At 43.1% G+C, this 20,075-nt stretch overlaps 1 protein-coding gene across 4 annotated transcripts in view; it reads left to right on the forward strand.

Annotated features, from left to right (window-relative positions):
* The first annotated feature begins 10,672 nt into the window (after window positions 1–10,672).
* Window positions 10,673–20,075, forward strand: part of ST3GAL5 (ST3 beta-galactoside alpha-2,3-sialyltransferase 5) — a 29,791-nt gene continuing 20,388 nt past the window's right edge. Inside the window, exon 1 of one of the 4 annotated variants that reach the window (XM_062575192.1) lies at window positions 10,673–10,763. The gene's annotated coding sequence lies outside the window, so the exon portion shown is untranslated. Of the gene's footprint in view, window positions 10,764–11,680; window positions 11,738–12,143; window positions 12,201–12,772; window positions 12,795–20,075 lie in introns of those variants that run through there. The other 3 variants (XM_062575194.1, XM_062575193.1, XM_062575195.1) reach the window with 3 other exon arrangements.

Here is a 20,075-nt window from a genome sequence, read left to right on the forward strand (position 1 = left end):
GAGCACAGACATGGAGTGGGAGGGTTGCTGGGGCAAATTTATGAGAAAAAAAAAATCATTTTAGGAGAGGGAGATCAATTGTGAGATTTTCATGCCCAGGATGTGAGACTTGTCAGAACTGCATAATGCAATATGGATAATGTTTTCCTCCAAGGGTTTGCATTTTTCCCCCTTCTGGCACCAGCAGGCAGTATCATAGCTCCACAGCATGAAAAAGGGACTATTTGACTACTTCAGCCCTGGCCTTTTCTTTTGCACAGACTCCATCTTGCCCATTTCTTTTCAGGGATTTTAATTTTTTGTCTTTCTCTGTTTCCTATTATGGCACAATAAAACTGTGTGTTGTGGACAGCCTGATTTTTTAATTTGCTATACAGTTCAGAGAAGTAAAACGAAACTCTTAAATCATAGATCCTCAGCAGATTCTGAAAAATGTATATAAACTCATGACACAGCCATACACTATTTATTTGCAAAGTAACACAAAGCAGGCCACTGTCTGGCTATTGCACACTGTCAAAATATGATTTTCATGCTTTCTTCATCTGTGAAAAGCCTTCATGGGTTCTGGTAATTGCTCTTGCGTTTTTCAGGCAACTCTAAATCATTTCTTTCCTCCTCCTCATTGCTCCTCTGGACTCATAAAAACTGTAGAAAATAGAACACACTGCAAAAAATGTGTGGCCACGTTTGGTTGGTTACTCAGGGTCAAGGATCACCATTCAATGTTTCTCATAAACTAACATTCCCTTCCTTCCAGAGCAAAGTTTTCAACTTGAGCCTCAAGGCAGCTGAGCTGTGCCCTACAGCTGGAAATGCGGCTCAGCAGCTGTAGTCTTCCTGCCCTGTTAGGATGACAAAGCTGACTTAAAACTTTGCTTTAGGTTAAACCACTGCTGGGAATGCACACAAGAAAGCGAGCAGCAGCTTAGGTGTCTGCTCCATTTCCCAAATACCACTGCCCAAAGAGAATCCCTTTCAGGACTAGAACAGTCTAATAAGCTAGTAAGTGGTTTACCCTTACACGAAATCTTTACATCTTCTACCTAAATCTTTACATCATCAACCTAACTCACAGTTTCTGCCTAGTAGCTCTATTCCTATTACAGTTCTCTGTTTTATCCACTTACTCTCTCTGCTGCAGCTGAGCCTCACTTATAATGGGTTGTCATTCCGCTGCTCACCCTAAGCATGTTTTTTACCCATAGCTCTCTAGTTTGTCCTGAATTTAAGGCTAGATAACACAGAAGGAAGCTTACTGATGCCCTTGGAGGCCGAAGAAGGGGAGAGACAGGAGAGTTCTGCCAGTCACAGCCCTGCTAGCCCCTGCCTTTTCACTGTGTTTCATTCTTCGTGTATCTGGTTTACCTCAGGCAAAGCTGCTGTGAAGATTACAACACTTTCTTGTGACTGTTTTCTCAACAACATGGGGCTTTTTTATTACTTCGTAGTAGGCTAAATTTGTGTAGACTTTAGTTCTGCTTTGATAAGTTGGAATCCAGAACTGACAGTGTTTTGTTTATGAAAGCGTGTGTATAAAAGAACATCACGCTTGCCATGACTTAGCGGTAACATACTAATATTTCTCTTTTAAACGTATGTGCAAGGTAGCTTACCCATCAGTGAATGAGGGCTAAGTGACAGGACTTGACCCACACCAGTCTGTGGGACCCAACAAGGCTACTCTGTCATCTTTGAAAGGTCATGGAGATCAGTGGAGGACCCCAAGAATCGGAAAAAGGCAAACGCCAAACTCATTCTCAGAAAAGGGCAAAAGATGAACCTGGGGAAAAACAGTCTGCACAATCTCACTTTAGTTCCTGGTAAAATCATGGAGGCTGTCCTCCTGGAACTCCTTTCAGAGCACAAGAAGGAACAGGTGACTGGGAAGAGTCAGTGTAGATCTATCAACGGCAAATCATGCCTGACCAACCTGATTTCCTTCTATGATAAAATAAGTAGATTTGTGGATGAGGGGAGAGTAGTGGATTTCATAAGAGAGATGCTCCAGTCCTCTAAACATCTTCGTAGCACTACTCTCCAGTAGTTCCATGTCTTTCTTGTACTGGGGAGCCCAGAACTGGACACAGTACTCCAGATGTCGCCTCACCAGTGATCAGCAGAAGGGGAGGATCACCTCCCTCCACCTGCTGATGACACTCTTTCTAATGCACCTCAGGAGACCATCGGCAGGAATTTGCACTTTCCTTTGTTGAACTTCGTGAGATTCCCCTCTGCCCACTGGCCCCAGCCAAAAAGGGCACGCTGATAGCTCATCGTGAACTTGTCCACCAAAACTCCCAGGTCCTTCTCCACAGAGCTGCTCTCCAGCAGGTCAACCCCCAGCTTGTACTGGTGCCTAGGGTTATTTTTCCCTTGGTGCAGGACTCTGCACTTGCCCTTGTTGAACCTCAGGAGGTTCCTTTCCGCCCAACTCTCCAGCCTGTCCAGGTCTCTCTGAATGGCAGCACAGCCCTCAGGTGTGTCAGCCACTCCTCCCAGCTTGGTATCATTGGCAAACTTGCTGAGGAGGCACTCCGTCCCCTCATCCAGGTCATTGAGGAAGAAGTTGAACAGGATGGGAGCCAGTACTGAGCCCTGGGGAATGCCACTAGCTACAGGCCTCCAACTGGACTCCACACTACTGATGACAAGCCTCTGAGCTCTGCCATTCAGTCAGTTGTCAATCCACCTGACTGTCCACTCACATAACCTGCACTTTCTGAGCTTACCTATGAGGATGTTATGGGAGATAGTGTGGAAAGCCTTGCTGAAGTCAAGGCAGCCAACATCCACTGCTCTCTCCTAATCTACTTAGCTGCTCATTCCATCATAGGAGGCTATTAAATTGATTAAGCATGATTTCCCCTTGGTAAATCCATGCTGACTACTCCTGACCACCCTCTGTTCCTCAACATGCTTAGAGATGACATCCAGGATGACCTGTTTCATCACCTTTCCAGGAATGGAGATGAGGCTGACTGGCTTTTAAGTTTGTAGCATCAGATTCTAATTTGCAGAGGACACCAAACTGGGTGGACCAGTCATACTTGAGCGTTGAGCTGCCTTCAGAAGGACCTACACAAATTGGAGGAATGGACTGGCAGAAACCTTAAGAAAGTCAATAAGCACAACTGCAAAATCCTGCACCTGGGCAGGAAGAACCCCTGGCAATGATACAAGCTGGGGACTGACTGGTTGGGAAACAGTTGTGCTGGAAAGGATCTGGGGTCTTGTTAGACAGTAAGCTGTGCATGAGCTAGCAGCATGCTCTGGTAGCAATGATGGCCAGAAAGCACCCTGAGCTGTGTTCCCAGGATCACAGCCAGTAAGGGGAGGGATCACACCCCTCTAGTTCAGCAGAGGGTTATTGAGATGGTTTGGGCTGCAGCACATGTCCCATGAAGAGAGGCTGAGGGAACTGGGCTTGTTCAGCCTGGACATGGGATGGCTTTGGGGAGGATCAGATAGCAGCCTCTAGTACCTACAGGGACATCACCAAGAAGACGGAGCCAGGCTCTTCACAATGGTGCATGGTGGGAGGACAAGAGACACCAGGCATTAGTTGAAGTAACAGAGATTCAGGCTGGATATAAGGAAAAAGTTCTTAATTGTGACGACAATCAAGCAGTGGAGTGGGTTGACCAGGGAGCTAATGCATCCTTAGAGGTTTTCAAGGGGCAAAAGAATCAAGCCCTCAGCAACCTGGTCTGATCTCATAGCTGACCCTGCTTTGAGCAGGAGATGGGACTAGAGACTTCCTGAGGTCCCTTCAGTCTGACTTTTCCTAGATCCGAATATAACTCATTTAAATACATGCACACGGTAGCTTATCTATAAAATAGGATAAGCTTATCTATAAAATAGATAAGCTACCATGTGCATGTATTTAAATGAGATCACGAGGTGATCTGAAAGTTTGCTTAACTGATAAAAGAATGGGATAGAAGTAGTGTGGACCTCAATGTGTTGTGTTTCCTGGGAAACAACTCTTTATAGAATCATAGAATCACAGAATGAGTAAGGTTGGAAGGGACCTCTGGGGATCATCTAGTCCAACCTCCCCGCTCAGCAGGGTCACCTAGAGCATGGTAGACAGGGTTGCATCCAGGCGGGCCTTGAAGATCTCCAGAGAAGGAGACTCCACCACCTCTCTGGGCAACCTGGTCCAGGGCTCCGTCACTCTCACAGGGAAGAAATTCCCCCTCACAGTCAGGCGGAACTTCCTGTGCTTCAATTTCTGCCCATTGCCTCTTGTCCTGTCACACGGGACAACTGAAAAGAGTTTGTCCCTGTCCCCTCGACACCCTCCCTTCAGGTACTTTTACACATTGATGAGATCCCCCCTCAGTCTTCCCTTACCCAGGCTGAAGAGGCCCAGCTCTCGCAGCCGTTCCTCATGGGGCAGATGCTCCAGCCCTCTGATCATCTTTGTAGCCCTACGCTGGACTCTGTCCAGTAGCTCCATGTCTGTCTTGTAGTGGGGAGCCCAGAACTGGACACAGTACTTGAGATGAGGCCTCCCCAGGGCTGAGGAGAGGGGCAGGATGACTTCCCTTGACCTGCTGGCAACAGTCTTCCCGACACAGCCCAAGATACCATTGGCTTTCTTGGCCACAAGGGCACATTGCTGGCTCGTTGTCGACTTGTCATCCACCAGCCCTCCCAGGTCCTTCTCTGCAGAGCTGCTCTCCAGCATGCCAGCCCCCAGCTTGTACTGGTGCCTAGTATTATTTTTCCCTAGGTGCAGGACTCTGCACTTGCCCTTGCTGAACCTCAACAGCTGTTGTTATACAGCTCCTCCTCAGAAAAATGCTAAAGGTTAGAGCAGATATGATAAGTAAACATGCTTATCAAAAACAGGGATATAATTTAAGCCAGCAGGAGACAAATGTTTACATTTCACTATGAAGAAATCTATTAATCTATGTAAACAAAATTCAGGAAGAAGGAACAATAGTCTCAGTGATTTTTATCAGGTTTTAAAAATAATTACTAAAGGAGATGCATAGGAATTAGTAATGTTATAGAGTCAATAAGAAAAGGTAGTATTTGCATAGGTTCAAAAGAAAGTTCGCTACAGAATTTACAGACTAGCTTCTTTAGCTTGCTGTTTTGGTTTTAGTTTATATTTTAATGTGCCATCCTGTTGGAAGTTTCTATGAAAGTCTGAAGAAGGAGAGAAAAAAGGGGAGAAAGAAGCTAGAAAAGTCTTTCTTCTGGCTCAAGACGATGTGATTTAATTTAATATTCCCTAGAGTGATAGTTCACAGATGGCCGCAAGGCCAAGGTATGCCCTATGGCTATCTGAGAAAGAGTTGGTTGAAAACTTTCTGAACAGCTGTTTGCGGCAACCAGACTGGATGTTTTTCTCCTCTCAGACAGCTTTCCTTCACGTATTCTTCCAAATTTTCTTAGGCATCTATAATCTCATAAAATGATCTAAGGTTACACTTGCCGTCTATTATGCCATTTTTGTGGCATTATGTGTTTGCTTAATTGAGCATTTAGGAGCACCTTAATAAAATTTTTTTTTCTGTAAATGCATTATTAATATATACATTACTATCTCTGCTGTTTAGGTTTTGTACAATTATTAACAGACTGCTTTAAGCTGATATGAACTGCATGAAAATACTTTCTTCTAGGAAACAGAGAAATACAAAAGTTTATAAATAGCTTGTATCTAGTCTATCACCATTTCAAATGACATATTTGTATTAATCCTTCCTTATCACATTAGTCCTATGACTGTCTGCATGAGTTGAGGTGGGAAGTATGAATATTTCTGTTGTAACTATTTCTTTTCAAAACGCAGTGCCACAATAGGTGTTTGAAAAACAGCAGACTGCTGTGTATCCACCCATTTTGACCACTGACTGCCCAGCAATACGATGTTTTTTTTTTCTTCCTCTAGAACAACACATTACATAAAACACTGCCCTTTCCATACGGGCCTTATTTAAAATTGTACTAACCACTTGAATGCCCCCAAAAGTGAAGAAGGCAAGCATCTACAGGCATTAATCTCTTTTTAATGCTTCTGGGAAGATATTTTTTCAAAACAGTGGACAGTGCCAGAAATGTATTCACATCTAAAAACAATACTAAGGTACCAGAAACAGTGAAGGAAAACAAGACAAAGACAGAAAGGAGGTGTCAAAACCCTACAGGATTATTTAATGACCTAAAAGGGTTCATGGAGATTTCAACAGCTGGGTGATCTGGGACTGGGAAGTAATACTATTAGGTTGACTATGCTAAAATAATCGTAAGAATGTAAAAAAACCCATGAACAGATGAGGTCAAAACTCCATCTAGCCTGACAGTAGCTAATAGTATATAAGTAGGAGTGTAAGAGCAGGGCAAACACGTTCTCTCCCGAATACCTTCCCTGCTCAGGCAACTTGCAAATCGCCAACTGGCTGAGCTAAAGTGAGAGTCTTTGATGATTTTTCAGTTGCTTTTTGAACCCATGCAAAGTTTTGGTATCCACAATATCCTGAAGCAAAGACTTTTTGTAGCTTAACTATAGCTTGCAGGAAGAATTATCCCCTTCAGTTTGTTTGATCCTTCCATGTTCTCCTTTCATTTGACCTATCTCTGTTCTTGTGTCTGCTAAATCAGTGAACAATCTTGAATTCTAGTAGCTTATTTGGACTGCTGAAGATTTTATTGACTGCCATTGTATTTCCCTTTCAATTATCTCTTTTATAAGCCGAAGAGGCCCAATCTAGTTAGCCATGCCCTATCTGCCAGCCCTCTGTTATCTCTCATCAGTCTATAAATTTTTGAACCTTTTCCAGTTCCACTATATTATTTCTGAAATGGAGATACTAGAACTGCACAGGAAATTCAAGATTTAGGTGCATCACAGATTTGTATACAGTTGCATAATTATGCTTTCTGTTTTTGTCTCTATTTCTAATCAGTTATTTGTCCATGTAAGACCATTTTCATAACCCATAGCAGTTTATCTTCATTAGTTTCTTTGGTGAGGACTCTTGTTGAATGCTTTTGGAAATCAGTAATAACAGAATTTTCCTTGTCCATATACTTGCTGACTTCTTCAGGGAAGGCTGATAGACTTGTGAGACACTACTTTTCTTTACAAAAATCATACTGTCTTCCCTTAATGTATCATTTTCTCCACATGACCACTACTTCTCTTCCGTTCTTTACATTGCTTCTACTTGTCTAGTATGGATGTTGGCTTCCTGGTCTACAGGAAGACAGTTTCCATCCTGTGTCTGAAACCCTTTTAAAAAACTGGTGTCACATGAGCAACTTTCCAGTCCCCTTGTGCTGAGATAGTTTTAAGTGAGAAGCTATAGACAGCAGTCAGTACATGAGCTACTTCATCCTTGAGCTGCTTGAAGACTCTTGGTTGAACACCATCTGGTCTTAGCAGGTTGCTACTGTTCGTTTTGTTAACATGTTCTCTCATCTTTTGCTCTCATATTTTAAATTGAGACAAGACTTCCTCATCATTCCCCTTAGTGTTCCACTACCGGAATTTACCCAGCTCTTCCATGCCATTCACAAATGCAGAAATTCATTTAGTTTTTCTTCTATGGCTGTATTTTCTCCAAATGTTCCTTCTGCATCTTAACAACCTACTTGCCTGACAGACAGTCAAACTCTGGCAGGCTTCCTGCTCCTGATGTGTTCACAGGATTTATTACTAGTTTTTATATCTTTGGCAAGTTGTTCCTTAACCTCCTTTTCTGGCTGACATTATGCTTTTTTTAATGGGAGTATTTAACCCATTAGAGTTTATAGTCCTTTCGTATTTTTCTAATTTGGATACAACATTTGCTTGTTGAAGGATGCCTTCTTCATCTACAAATCTCTCTTACCATGCTTTTTACACACACATCCTTCCTTTTAGAAATTCTCAGGTCTTTATTGATAGACGGTATGCATTTGCTCTGCCTCCAGAACAGTGTCTTTAAATAGTGTCCATGCCACCTATAAATATTTAACTCTTTCAGATTTCCTCTGGCATCCTCTTAATTAAACATTTGTCTTGTTTTATATTACTCCTCTGTGCTATATGGTTGTTGAATCCAAGGATATTATGGGTACTGTTACAGAGTGGTTCTGTCAATAATACGATGACCCTGCTTAGGGCCAAGCCAAGGATTGCTCTTCCTTTTTTGGTCTACTTTCAAGTTGTTGGAGTCTCCCACTACTGTGTTTCCTGCCCTGCAGACTCTCTGATCTTCCTCCTGCTGGAACTGCTAGTACCCTTGTTTTAGCTGACTAGTAGTGCAGTCCTAGTACTGTATTTTTTCTATTTATTTCTGGAATTTCAGTTCCCTGAGACTTTATCTTACTTGTTGACACTGTTAACTGGTAATTGAAAGATACTCTAAGCTTTCTTTGGCATATAGCACCACTCATCCACTAGTGTCGCTCGTTCTGTCTTTGTATTTTGTACCTGGCACAACATCTCAACAATAAAACAGGTAACAAATTTGATTATTCATTTTTCCTATTAGCTTTTAAATACCAATGCTAATGATATCTTCCCACGGAGATTAATAATGTCTTGAGCTCCTGTTTCAGGTTGCAGGAAGACTGACAGGCCATGGACTTACATGCTGTTTATGACAAGGGGTCTACATATACGTAAGGATTTGTGGAATGCGAGAGTGTCTGTGTTATTAAGTTATCAGTACAAGGACCTCTTCAGTGCAAAGGGGAACAACAAGCAAAGGAAGAAGCAATAAACATGGCACCCAGAGATAGAAACCCCGGCGGGCAAGCGATAAGGAAGACAATGACAAGGAGCTAATCCCTCAGTCGCTTCGGCAGGCATGAGCAGCCCCTGAATTTGTAAACGATAAGGAGGAAACCAAAGGAGTATGATGATTTTTTTTACACCAGGAGGGGCCTGCAGGACTGTGTAAAACTTCTAAGGAACAAAGAGGGGAAGTGAGAGGAAGGATATAAAAAGAGCTGGTTGCATGTAAGCAATACTGGTTAGTATACTTGTCTGACCGAGCCCTGCACCTGAACCCCTCGCTCAAGTCTATCTTCATATTAAATCCTTTCTTAACTATCTTGCTATATAACCTCCCACTCTGTTTTGCATGTGAGCAGTCAGGTCTAGCTGCCAGCAACTGAAAAGACATGAGCAGGCGGATTTGGGGTCAGTGACTGGAATCAGACCCTTTGCGATAGTGGCCCCCATGTCTGTGGGGCAGCACCGGCAGGTCTTGGCACTGGCAGCAGGTGGGACCACAGGGTTACGGGACTGTGCCAGGAAAGCCAGCAGCGGGGGCTAACTCCCATTAATTCAGTGTAGGGTAAGTGCCTAGATGCATTTAAAATCCCTTTTTATGCCTAACATGTTTGGTCACCTAAATATCTCTGAGAATCACTTAGTCTATCACCACAGATTTCAGAGATGATAGGAACTACCCTATTATAACGTGCAATGAGAGTCTGTCCAGCTCTCTCTCCATCTATTCTTCAAGTCAATGCCTAGTGGTTTGAATCCATACCTCAGCCTGTTCCCAAACTCAAATATATATGCTGTCATGATACATTGCACCACCACTTCAAAGCTTCTGTTTGCAGCAGCAAATGCGAGAGTAGCTGAAAACTGTCTGGAATCACTTCATAGCATGTTTTTACTCCAGTGGAAGTGAACATGTTCTGATACGCTTTCTGCTGGTTTTCTCTCTCTCTTTTTTTTTTTTTTTTTTTCCCAGAGATGAGTTTTTCTCTTAAAATGATATTTTCTTCTCCAATTTATTAAGGATTTATTTCCGATCCATTGAGAAACTGTTTCTTTGCAACACCCTTGCATTTTCATGAAAAATGAAGACTATAATGCTTCTTTGTTTCAGTTGCTTTTTCGGTTGCTTGCAAAGTGTGGTTGTTTTGCTGTCACAGCCTGATGTAGCAAACCCTGGGACATAATGGTGCAGGCATGGTTGTAAAGTCAAGGTCTTCATTTGCATCTTCTAGCTTGCATCTGTAAGCACAAAGCAATGAATGGTTGCTTGCAATTATGGAGGGCCAGAAGTAAAAGCTAGTCCTAAATGGTCTTTTTGTCCTCTGTTTCAATTACATTAAGCCAACAAACGAAGAATGGAGAAGGAACTATTCTTTCTGACATTTATACATTTTCCTTTGAACTGTACAGAAAGTGAAAAGGTCAAGGATCTAGGAAGCCCTGACTATAAATGAAAAATATTAAACTAAACAGCCAACAGGACGCAGAAGGGATACATTATCCATTGAAGAGACTAAGGAACATAGTCTAGCAAGAACAGTAACGAAAAGAAACAACGTATGGATAAAAAGTACATCTGCGTTTACACTAAGTTCGAAATTCAAAGGAGTCTAAACCGTTCTGCTTCAGGATATGATCTGATCAACAACTTGGAGCAAGGGCACATATGTATGTGTCAGAAAACTGTGGACATTTTCAGATCTTCTCATGAAGCAGTCACTCTCATAGTAAAACTATGCAGACTTCCACCAAATCCCTTTCAGTTTTGCATGACATGGCACCACCAGTTTTTTTCAGGCACCCATTGAAACATCAGATGACAACATTTCCCCTGCTTCCAGGCTGTTGCTGGTCTCCACCCAGCCTCACTGATGTGGTTTCTCCCTGGATGTTTTTCCAATAACCCAGCAAGAATGTGAGTTACCTCCTGGCTTTCACCAGGTTAGAAATATGCAGACCTGCTTTGGATGCAAGATTCAGTGTCTATGAGCCTTTTGTGGAGTACGTCAAAAAGGTTAGGTCTCATCTATACCTTTAAACATGTCTGTGGTTTTACTTTGTCCTAAGGCAAGCATGTTCTCAGCTTTTCTGACATGGTTCCTGCAGGGTATTCTGCACTGTAATAGCGGTGCCCATAAATTAGTTGCTGCCGATGTCTGAATTCTTGCTCTTGTTTTAGATCAGTCAGCTAGGCTGGGGTAAACTTTTAGAAAAAATAGAGATAGGCAATGCATAAAAATAAAAGCTTAGCTAGCACAATGTGTGGCGACTTAACGTTTTCCTGCTTAATCAGCTTTCTCCCACAGCCGGCACGCTGCCTTTCTACCTCTGCTCCTGTGTTTTTGTTTCAGTTCATTCTTCTTACGGTTTGAGTTGTTCATTACCCATGCTCCTGCTGGAATTTAGATTGGGCCAGTTTTCACTCTCTGCAGTCGTTTCCACCAGTCTGTTGTGCCACCAGATCAGAGAAGCACTTTACTGGTGCTGTTAAAAAAAGGGGGGGAAGAAACAAAGGAAAAAAAGAAACAAAACCTCCTAAGTCATAGCTGGAGATCAGAAAATCTTCAGCAAGATAAAGCAAAATACAAGCAATTAAAATTTTGCGATTTTGAGACAGATGTGTGTGTGTGTCTCTGTGTGTGTGTGGGGGGGGATCCCAACTTTTTTTTTAAAAAGATGGGACCTAAAGTACTGCGCAGGAAGCGGGAAACCGGGAGGCGAGGACTGCAGGGAAAGGCGGGCCTGTGTGTGAGTGTCCTCTGGTGGCCAGCGGGACGGGGCTGGGAAGGGAGCCTTTCCTCGCCACGGGAAATGCCGGCACCGAGAGAAACTTGATAGGAAAAACAAGCAAACAAACAAAAAAAACCAAAAAAGTCTGTGGAAGAAAAAAAAGGAAGAAAAAAAAAAGAGGGGGGAGAAAAAAACGTTTTTATGGGAAAAATAAGTCTGGAAATGTTTGTTTGAGGGGCGAAGAGGACGAGCGGCGAGGTGGGTCCGCGGCACCTGAGGCGCGGAGCGGCCGTCGCGGCCGTTGCGCGGGCGAGGCGGGGCCGCTGCCCTCAGGGCCGGGGCGCCGCGGCCGCCTCAGCGCTTCGCGGCCGGCAGCGGGGTTGCGCCGGGCTCCCCGGGGCGTCCGGCGGCAGCGCGGGGGCCCGTCACGGCCACGGCCACGGCCGGGGCGCGCCGCGGCCTCGCCTCAGCGCGCAGGCCCCGCGCCGCGCCGCGGCCACCTCGCCGCGCTCGCGCTCCCGCCGCGGAGCGGAGCCGCGCGCGCGCGCGCCGCCATTGGCTGCGCGCCGCCACGTGCCGCGCCGCCGCCGCCGCCCCGCGCCGGCTCCCGCGGAGCCGTTACCTGCGGCGGCGCCGCGCCGCCCGCCCGCCCCGATGCGGAGGCGCCGGCCCCAGCCCCGGCCCCAGCCCCAGCCCCGGCCCCGGCCCCGGCCCGGCGCAGGTAGGCGGCGCGGGGGAGGCCCGCTGCGGCGGTGGGCGTGCGGAGGCGGCTTTTGTTTTCGGAGAAAAAGGGATTCTTTTTTCTTTTTTTTGGGGGGGGGGGGGCGGGGGAGAGGGGCCGTGTGGCGGCGCCGCCCGCGCGTGGGGAGCCGCCGGGCCGCGGGGCGGCCGGTCCGGGCCGCGGGGCCCGCCGAGCCGGGGGTCGCGCTGCGGCCCTGGCGCAGCACAGGTGCGGGCAGGCCCCGCGGGCCGCCGCCGCCCCCGCGCCGGGGGCTGCCGGGGCGCCGAGGCGCCCCCGCGGCGCGGCTTCCCCCGGCCGCCGCTCCGGGCTTGGAGCCTCAAGCGCCCCGCGCAAGGGGCGTCTCGGGGAGTCGGCGCTTGCTCGGGTGTTTCGGCGGGGGGTGGGGGGGGAGAAGCCTCTGCGCTGCGGCCTCTGCGCTGGGAGGCCCCCGGCGGTCGGCGAGAGGGGGCTGGCGCGGCTCTCGGGGAGGCAGCTCCGGCTCGGGCCTCTCCGGGCGGCAGGAATGTCGTCGGTGCTGCTCCGAGCGCTTCTCCCGGAGCGAAATCCCCCGGGCTTGCCCGAGCCTTGCGACAGGTTTCCTCTCCTCTCCTTCTCCTTCTCCTTCTCCTTTTATTTATTATTTTTTTGGGGGGGGGGGGGGGAGGGAGTGGAAGATGCTGTTTTTCCTACTGTGGAGCGATATAGATGAAAACCAGAAGTGACCTCTGCGGTTGCTGCCAAAAAAATTGTTATCGTCTTCGGAGCTATTTAAGAAAAAGAGTTTCTGTGTTGTTTTTCCCTTTTTTTTTTTTTTTTTTCCTGTTTTGGTAGATAAGATCAAAATATAAGGGGGATAGAAGGGAAATGTTTATTTTACAGCTCTCTTTAGTGATGGGAATGGATGAGAATTACTCATAAGATTACTGGAGGTAAACAACTTTAGTGTGGTAAATGGGTGGTTTTCTTTCAATCCTGAGACTAAGGATAAATAAAAAAACGTATTGCGTATTATTTTAAAGAAAACTTGCAAAGAAAAGCACTTTTATGCTTCTGAAGTACATATATGTTTTACAACCTGTCCTCTGGTGGAACTATTCAAATGCGGTGTCCAGTTTGGATGTGGGGTTTGGCTTTCCTGCAGACTGCGTGTTGTTTCAGCTATGTTTTGCTGCAGCAAGATCATTAGCTCCCTTTTACCCTTTTGTCACTGGAGAACCTAGAGCTGTCTTCCCACACGTCTCCAGTCGGAGAGCAGGACAAGGGGCAGCAAATGCTGAGGTTTCATTTAAAGATCAAAACGGACCCTGAAGAGTTAGCACGTTCAAGCTGTTTCCTGAGGTGGCCACTTCCTCTGGGCTGCTGAATGGTCCAAGCGGGGCTGAGGAAGAACGAGCTGTTCCTCTTTTTGCATTATGTAGCTGGTGACTTTCTGAAACTTCTTGTAATTTAGCATCCTTTCTTCTGCAGAGTTTGGTTAAATTAGCTAAAGCATTGAAAGGCAGTTAAGAGGTGAGAAGTGGGACGACATATGGTGGAATAGCAGAGGCTTCCTTTTGGTGAGGGAAAACAGGCTAAAAAGTCATTTACTCTGTCTTTTATGTAGATGCATGTAAGACAAACGAATGTGAAAAGAGTTATTATGAGTTGAGATATATGGAGGAAGAGTTATTGTGCTAAAATAAAAGATGCTGGAAAATTTATGTAAGTCTTCAGTTTTGATAAAGGCCAAGTTATTGAGCAAAACTTGGCCAACGCTTCAAATCTGCCATGGAGTTTCAAACTTCAGGTTTCAAATTATAAGCAAATCTGAACAAAACTTACTAAAATGCATCAAATTAAAGCATCTGCAGTGGATGCATCTAACACTAACAAAACTGCAGAACAGTAATTCAGACAGGACTTTGGATCATAGAGCAGTCTGTTGTTGCGGCAAGGCAACTCTCTCTCTCTCATAAGATCATTCATAAATTATTAAGAACTTTCTTAAAACTTATGCAGGCTGTTATTTTCCATTACTCCTATGGGAAGGCTGTTCCTTTGCTGCTTAGGAATCATTTGCTCATAGTCAGCATGCATTTGTGGCCAGTTTTTCTGTGTGCCAACATTGTCCTTTAGTTTGAATTGTTTGCTTTCCTCTTTGGTGTTTTATGCTTGGTGGGTCTAAAGACAATCTTTCAACCTGTTTTGCCAAGCTAAACAAGTCGAGCGCACTAGTCTCCTTGAGAGCAGCTCTCCATTCACCCATCCTGCTAGCTCTCTCTGCAGCCTGTTAAGTCTTGAAGTCTTTCTCAATTTCGGAAGTTAAGTACTAAAATTGGTTCCAGCAATGTTCTTCCCTGTATTACTAGTTTCTTTTAAGCCTTTTCTTTATGGGAGAGTTTTGGCATTGTATCTATTGGTTGTAGAGGCTCAAGTGTGATTTTTGCCATAATCTCTTGAAGTGTTAGATGATACTGTGGTAAAGATGCTGCTGCACCATTAACATTGGTCCATAATTACCAGTTGTTCGGTGCTATTCTGCTGCATAATTCAGGTATGAAACACCTTGGCTGTGTAAGTCTGTTGACTTGTTTCCTTAGCACAGTAAAGATTAATGCTGGTCCCTGTCTTTTCTGGCCCTTTCTTTAAGGAGTGATTTATTCTTCAAACTTCCCATGTAATGGGAAAGATCAAATTTGCTCAAGCTTCTTTTGTAGGGGCTTGGAGACATCTTCCCGTGTGCATCCACTGCTGTAGATGAGCGTACTCAGTTAGTGGTGGATGATGTGTTGATACACTGTGCTCTCTTCTTCCCCCTCTTGGCTCCTGTGGCTGTACCTTCTCTTCATCAAAACGTTGGAGTAGAGCAGGGCTTCCTCTTGGGTGGGGTCTATAGATGCTGGGAGAGGGATGTGCTGGAGAAAGGAGCATGTGAGATGAGACTAGGAGGGGCTTCCAAGTGCTGCCTAGTTTTACACTCCGGTATGTTCTTCTGTAATGCTTGCCTGCTTCAGCAGATAATCAGAGGAGTGGCTGACCTCAGGCTCTGAACATCCTGAGTGGGCAGGCCGTTGTTTCTTTTACAAATAACATATACAAGGGAAAACTGGAATTTGCTGTGAAACTGTGTCGGAAAAGCTTCCGCTGCAAGAAGGAAATCTATCTTTTAATACCATACTGCTCACAAGAGAAGCGCTTTGACTTGCCTGTTCCTACATGGCTAGAATGTTGACATTTTGTGGCTTATTTGGGAATCAGAAAATTTCCAAATACAGTTAGTTTTCTTGTGCTGCAAAGCATGAGTTGCCCTGTTAACTGTTGAAGAGTATCTTGTTGACTTTTCTTGTATTCATTATGGTTTGTTCCTCCTGTTAGAGTACCTGAAAGAGGTTTCGCAGTGTTAAAAAGCTTGACTAGAATGAGAGAAATCAGGAGGGTGATCCCAATTTTAAACGTTGAACTTCATTCAGAGCTCCCCTAACACGCAACAAAGAACAGGCAGTTCTTTGCCTGTAACATTATTTTAGAAGGAGCCATTAAAAACCAAGAAACTTCCTGAGAATGCTGCTGAATGGAAGTAATGACACTATACTCTGAGCATCTCTAATGATGTTGATAATTCAACCAGATCTGAGCTGGAACAAATTTGTGTGTGTTTTGGATCTGAATGTCCTGAGGCTAATAGCAAGCTGTCACCTAGCTGTATGTATCCTTCCTAGAGGAAAAAAAATGGTGAGACACTAATTTAAGGTTATTAATGATTTCAAGAGTCAGTTGGTGGCTGATCTTGCAAAGAGGATATAGGAATCGGGCATTAGACAATTGGAATAAAATTCAAGCAATATATTGTAAGGCAATGAAAGAAAATGATGATGCCTCTAAGCAATTATTGCTTTTAACTGATATTCATTACTTCAGGCCACGATAACTTTCACCTATGATCCAGTCAGTGCCTTTGAGAATGTCTGCTAACTCCTCTAAACTTCTCAATTACTACTTGTTCCAGTTTTTACCAATTCTGTGTGCACATGTAAGGATTCTCTGAGGAGGCAAGGCTTGACCAAATGAATTGCATTGGTTTGTTCAGACTACTCTTTTTTTTTTTTTTTTTTTAACTTTTTATTATCTGATTAAAAAACTTTACCAGTAAAAGTTGATTTGGTAAGGTATGTTGTACAGTAATGTAATCAAATTCCTGTTGTAGGTACTTATAACAATGTTACAGACTAAAGTTGTTTCTGCCATCAAGGATATATTATTTCTATTGGCTTTATTATGATAGCTGAAATAGTTGACTCTCCTGTTCATCAAAGCAGGCATGTCTGTCAAATGCTAATACTCCCTTTTTTTCATTCATTAATAATAGGTACCTAGCAGGTGATGTTCCAGGAATGTTTATCAAATGTCTAAACACAAAAGTACCAACTTTACTGTTGAGTTTTTAGAATTGCAGCAAAAGTAATAATTGATAGAAGTCTGTAATTCTTAACTTCAGTTCCAAATTTTTTACTCCAGTGAGAAGCTGTCAGTAGTCTAGGAGCTGTTGCAGATTAGAGACTAACTTTTCATCTTTTTGTATTTCTGCTAGGAAGTTGTAGGATGATGATCAATAAATTATTTGAAGGTAAATATCCAGCAGTTAGCATGTTGCTACAGGTTATAATCCAGTAGTCTATAATGCCTTGGCAGGTCCCTGATAAATCTTTCTAAAATTTTAATAATGATATCTCTGGAATTTTTCTAATGTTTTTGGTTTTAAGGGATTATTGAGATGTGCCATTGAAGAAGAGTTCTTTCAGAGGTTTCCAAATCAGAAACAGTTCCTTTGATTAGCTTGCCTGTTTCTCTTCTCTTCCCACTTTCTCTTGAGTATTTTATTACTATGGGCAAATGGGGCAGCTCAAGTAAAGGGCTTTTTACTTTCATTGTACAGATCTAAAATCCAATTTCAGCATCTGGCCAGCTTTTCAGATGGCTTTCCTGGGCTGTAAAACTTATGTTTTAACATTTAGCTTAAAAGTCTGGATTCACTTCCGCAAATGTCATTGGAAAGGAAAGCTGTTCTTTACTGTGTTGCAGTTTCTTGAGAACCTCTTGCTGGAGAATGTTCATATGTTTTTTCAGGGTGATTGGATTTTTAGTAACAGATGCTTGTAAGTCAGGAGAGATTATATTTCCAAATACTTTCTGTGTTTAACAAAGACTATGTGTTTTGGATGAATAAAAATACCTGTACTCTAGTGCAGTTTTATGGTAGCAGTTTGACTGTACGACACTTGCAACTGCTGCGTCCTCCTTGTATAATGGATCACACAAGTATCTGTTCTTAGCTTCAACTTTTTTTGATATTTTCTTTGTTCTCCCTGAATTTTGTTGATCATGCATTTTTTAATATGACAGAGATGATTTGCATAATTTCTTTCATGATAGCTTTTCTTTCCAATCAAGAGATGATGAAGTTAGCAAGTGTGGGAAGGATCTGAAAGTATCATGGAGTGATTTAGAAGATGTGGGAGGAAGAGAGTATTTGGAATAAACAGCAGGGTTTAAGTAGTGGGGGGGGTACAGGGGTGAACTGTGTAGGGAGGAGGCCGTGAAGAGCCCTGGGCCACTCCAAGCTGGCTCCTGCTGACCCCAACACCTGTGTATATAACCTATTACACCTGAAACTTCAACTGGTCGGAAGACCCTGTGGTGTCCCTGCTCAGGCATACCTGAGAAGGGCTGTTTTGCTCCTGAGGCAGAGGTAGGCAGGTTTTGAGGATGTGGGAGGGAACTCTTGAGAGTTTTGGGGAGGATAAGGACGGAGGTCATAGGACACAAGTCCGTGCAAAACCTATGGAAAAACTCTGGTCTGAGACCAGCTTCCAGGTGTCTTCTGGTAGAATAATGCCCTTTAGTACCTGATAGATTTTTCAAGGGTAACCATCTTACAGCCTGGAATTTCAAGTGGTGTTTTATATCTATATGTTTTCTGAAGATCTGGAATTTTTCAAATAAAAATTGAGCAAGAAACTCAAGTTAGACATACACAATGTCACAGCTAAATTTTGGGTGTTTCACTGAAATTTGTGATTGTTTTCAGGTCAAATATCCTTTAGTTTCCAAACTTAGAGCGAATATACCTGCCAGCTTTTTAACGTCCTCCTTGTAATTAGACATAATATTTCTGTTTAGCAAGAAGCTTTTGCAGTAGTGGAAAGCACAGTTATCCATTTAAGGACATGGGGAGTCAGGAGCTGAGTGAGGCAGAACTTTAAACAGAAAATTTCATTTTAACATGCAAAAAACCCTTTCAGTCTAGTGATGAGAGAGGGAGAGAGTGCTTTTGATGGTTGGGTAATTATAGGCAGGCACTCTACAAGTGTTCAAGGTCTAGCTATCCTTAATCAAAGCTGCTTTTTTTTTTCTTTTTTTTTTTTCCTTTTTTTCCTTAAGATAAGGGATTAATTGCAATTGTATAACTAGTACTTTTGCTAAAATCTCAGTGTAGTTCTTTCATGATAGCTTTTCTTTCCAATTACAATTTCCAAGTTTTTCAAATTTTAAGAATAATAGTAGGGTATTTAATTATGCAAATTTTTCTGTGATAGAATAACACTTAAAGGACCTATTAATTCCTCCTGAAAAGTATGGCGTACAATTCTGCTGGAAAGTTACAGCTTGATGACATACCTTTATTAATTGCTATTACTTGTAAAGCATAGAAAATAATTAAGTATTAATATTCCTTACTTCTGCACTGCTCTTACTCCATCTGTCTTTGATTCTGTTACTTCCAGATATTTTTGAATAATTTTAGAGCTTTTGTTATGCGTGCAAATAAATTTTATAGAAAGTAGTACATGTTTGCTTAGGTGAATAGTATTCTTTTTTTTCTGGCTTGGTTTTCATGGGAAAAAGTAATGAAGTGCTTTTGAATCCTTCTAAAGCTTTGAATCACTAGCTTAAAGTGGTCATTTATTTTTTCACAAATTACCTCTTGTATTCCTGATGAGCACTTTAATCCATTATAAGTGTACCACCAATATCAATTATGCTCTCTGAATCCGAGTTTTTAAATGAATCTCTTCACTTTATCTCCTGTTCTTTCTTAAAGTTTGTATTTTCTACGTGTCTCTTTCAGCTGAGAAGCTCTGCTTAGCAGATAGCTCTTAAACAGAGGAGAGGTTAAAGAAAATGTTTAAAACAAATCAAACAACTCTAGGTAACTGTTTTTGCTAGTTTTTTTCTGTATTAGTCAACATCATCTTTAATCTGTATGAGTTTCAGTAGTGCAAAAGCAAACAAAATTCATCCTAAACAACCTATTGTTCATGTTGTGGCTTAACTTAACATTTTATTCGAATCTTGCTCTTCATTAAGGCTTTTGAGATTGATAATACCTCTTCTCTTTAATGATTAATGAGGATAGATTAAATGTATAATATTTTTTCATAAACGCAATTCTTGTGAGTAATTAGAAGTTAGTGTTGTAGCAGTTGCATAAATTTTTATCCTCTGTTTTCTCTGAAATGTGTCCCAGCAAACAATCTGTGATCAGCTTAAGTTTTCTATAAACATAACTCTTCCTTGAGTAAAGTTTTGTATTGGTAAGCAAACAAAAAAAAAGAAACAAACAGGAAATTCATGCTGATTTCATCACTGATAGTGTGCACAACATCTAGATTAAGAACTTGCTGAAATTTCTTTTAAGAAAAAAAAAAGTGTTTTTATACAAGTCTGACACTGTCTCCTATAACAACCTCATAGGTAAGCTCAGGAACTGTGGGTTAGATGAGTGGACAGTGAGGTGAATTGAGAACTGGCCGAAAGGCAGAGCTCGGAGGGTTGTGCTCAGTGGTGCAGAGTCTAGTTGGAGGCCTGTGGCTAGTGGTGTCCCCCAGGGCTCAGTAC

This window comes from Rhea pennata, chromosome 4 (genome assembly GCF_028389875.1).
Source record: "Rhea pennata isolate bPtePen1 chromosome 4, bPtePen1.pri, whole genome shotgun sequence".
Taxonomy (NCBI): domain Eukaryota; kingdom Metazoa; phylum Chordata; class Aves; order Rheiformes; family Rheidae; genus Rhea; species Rhea pennata.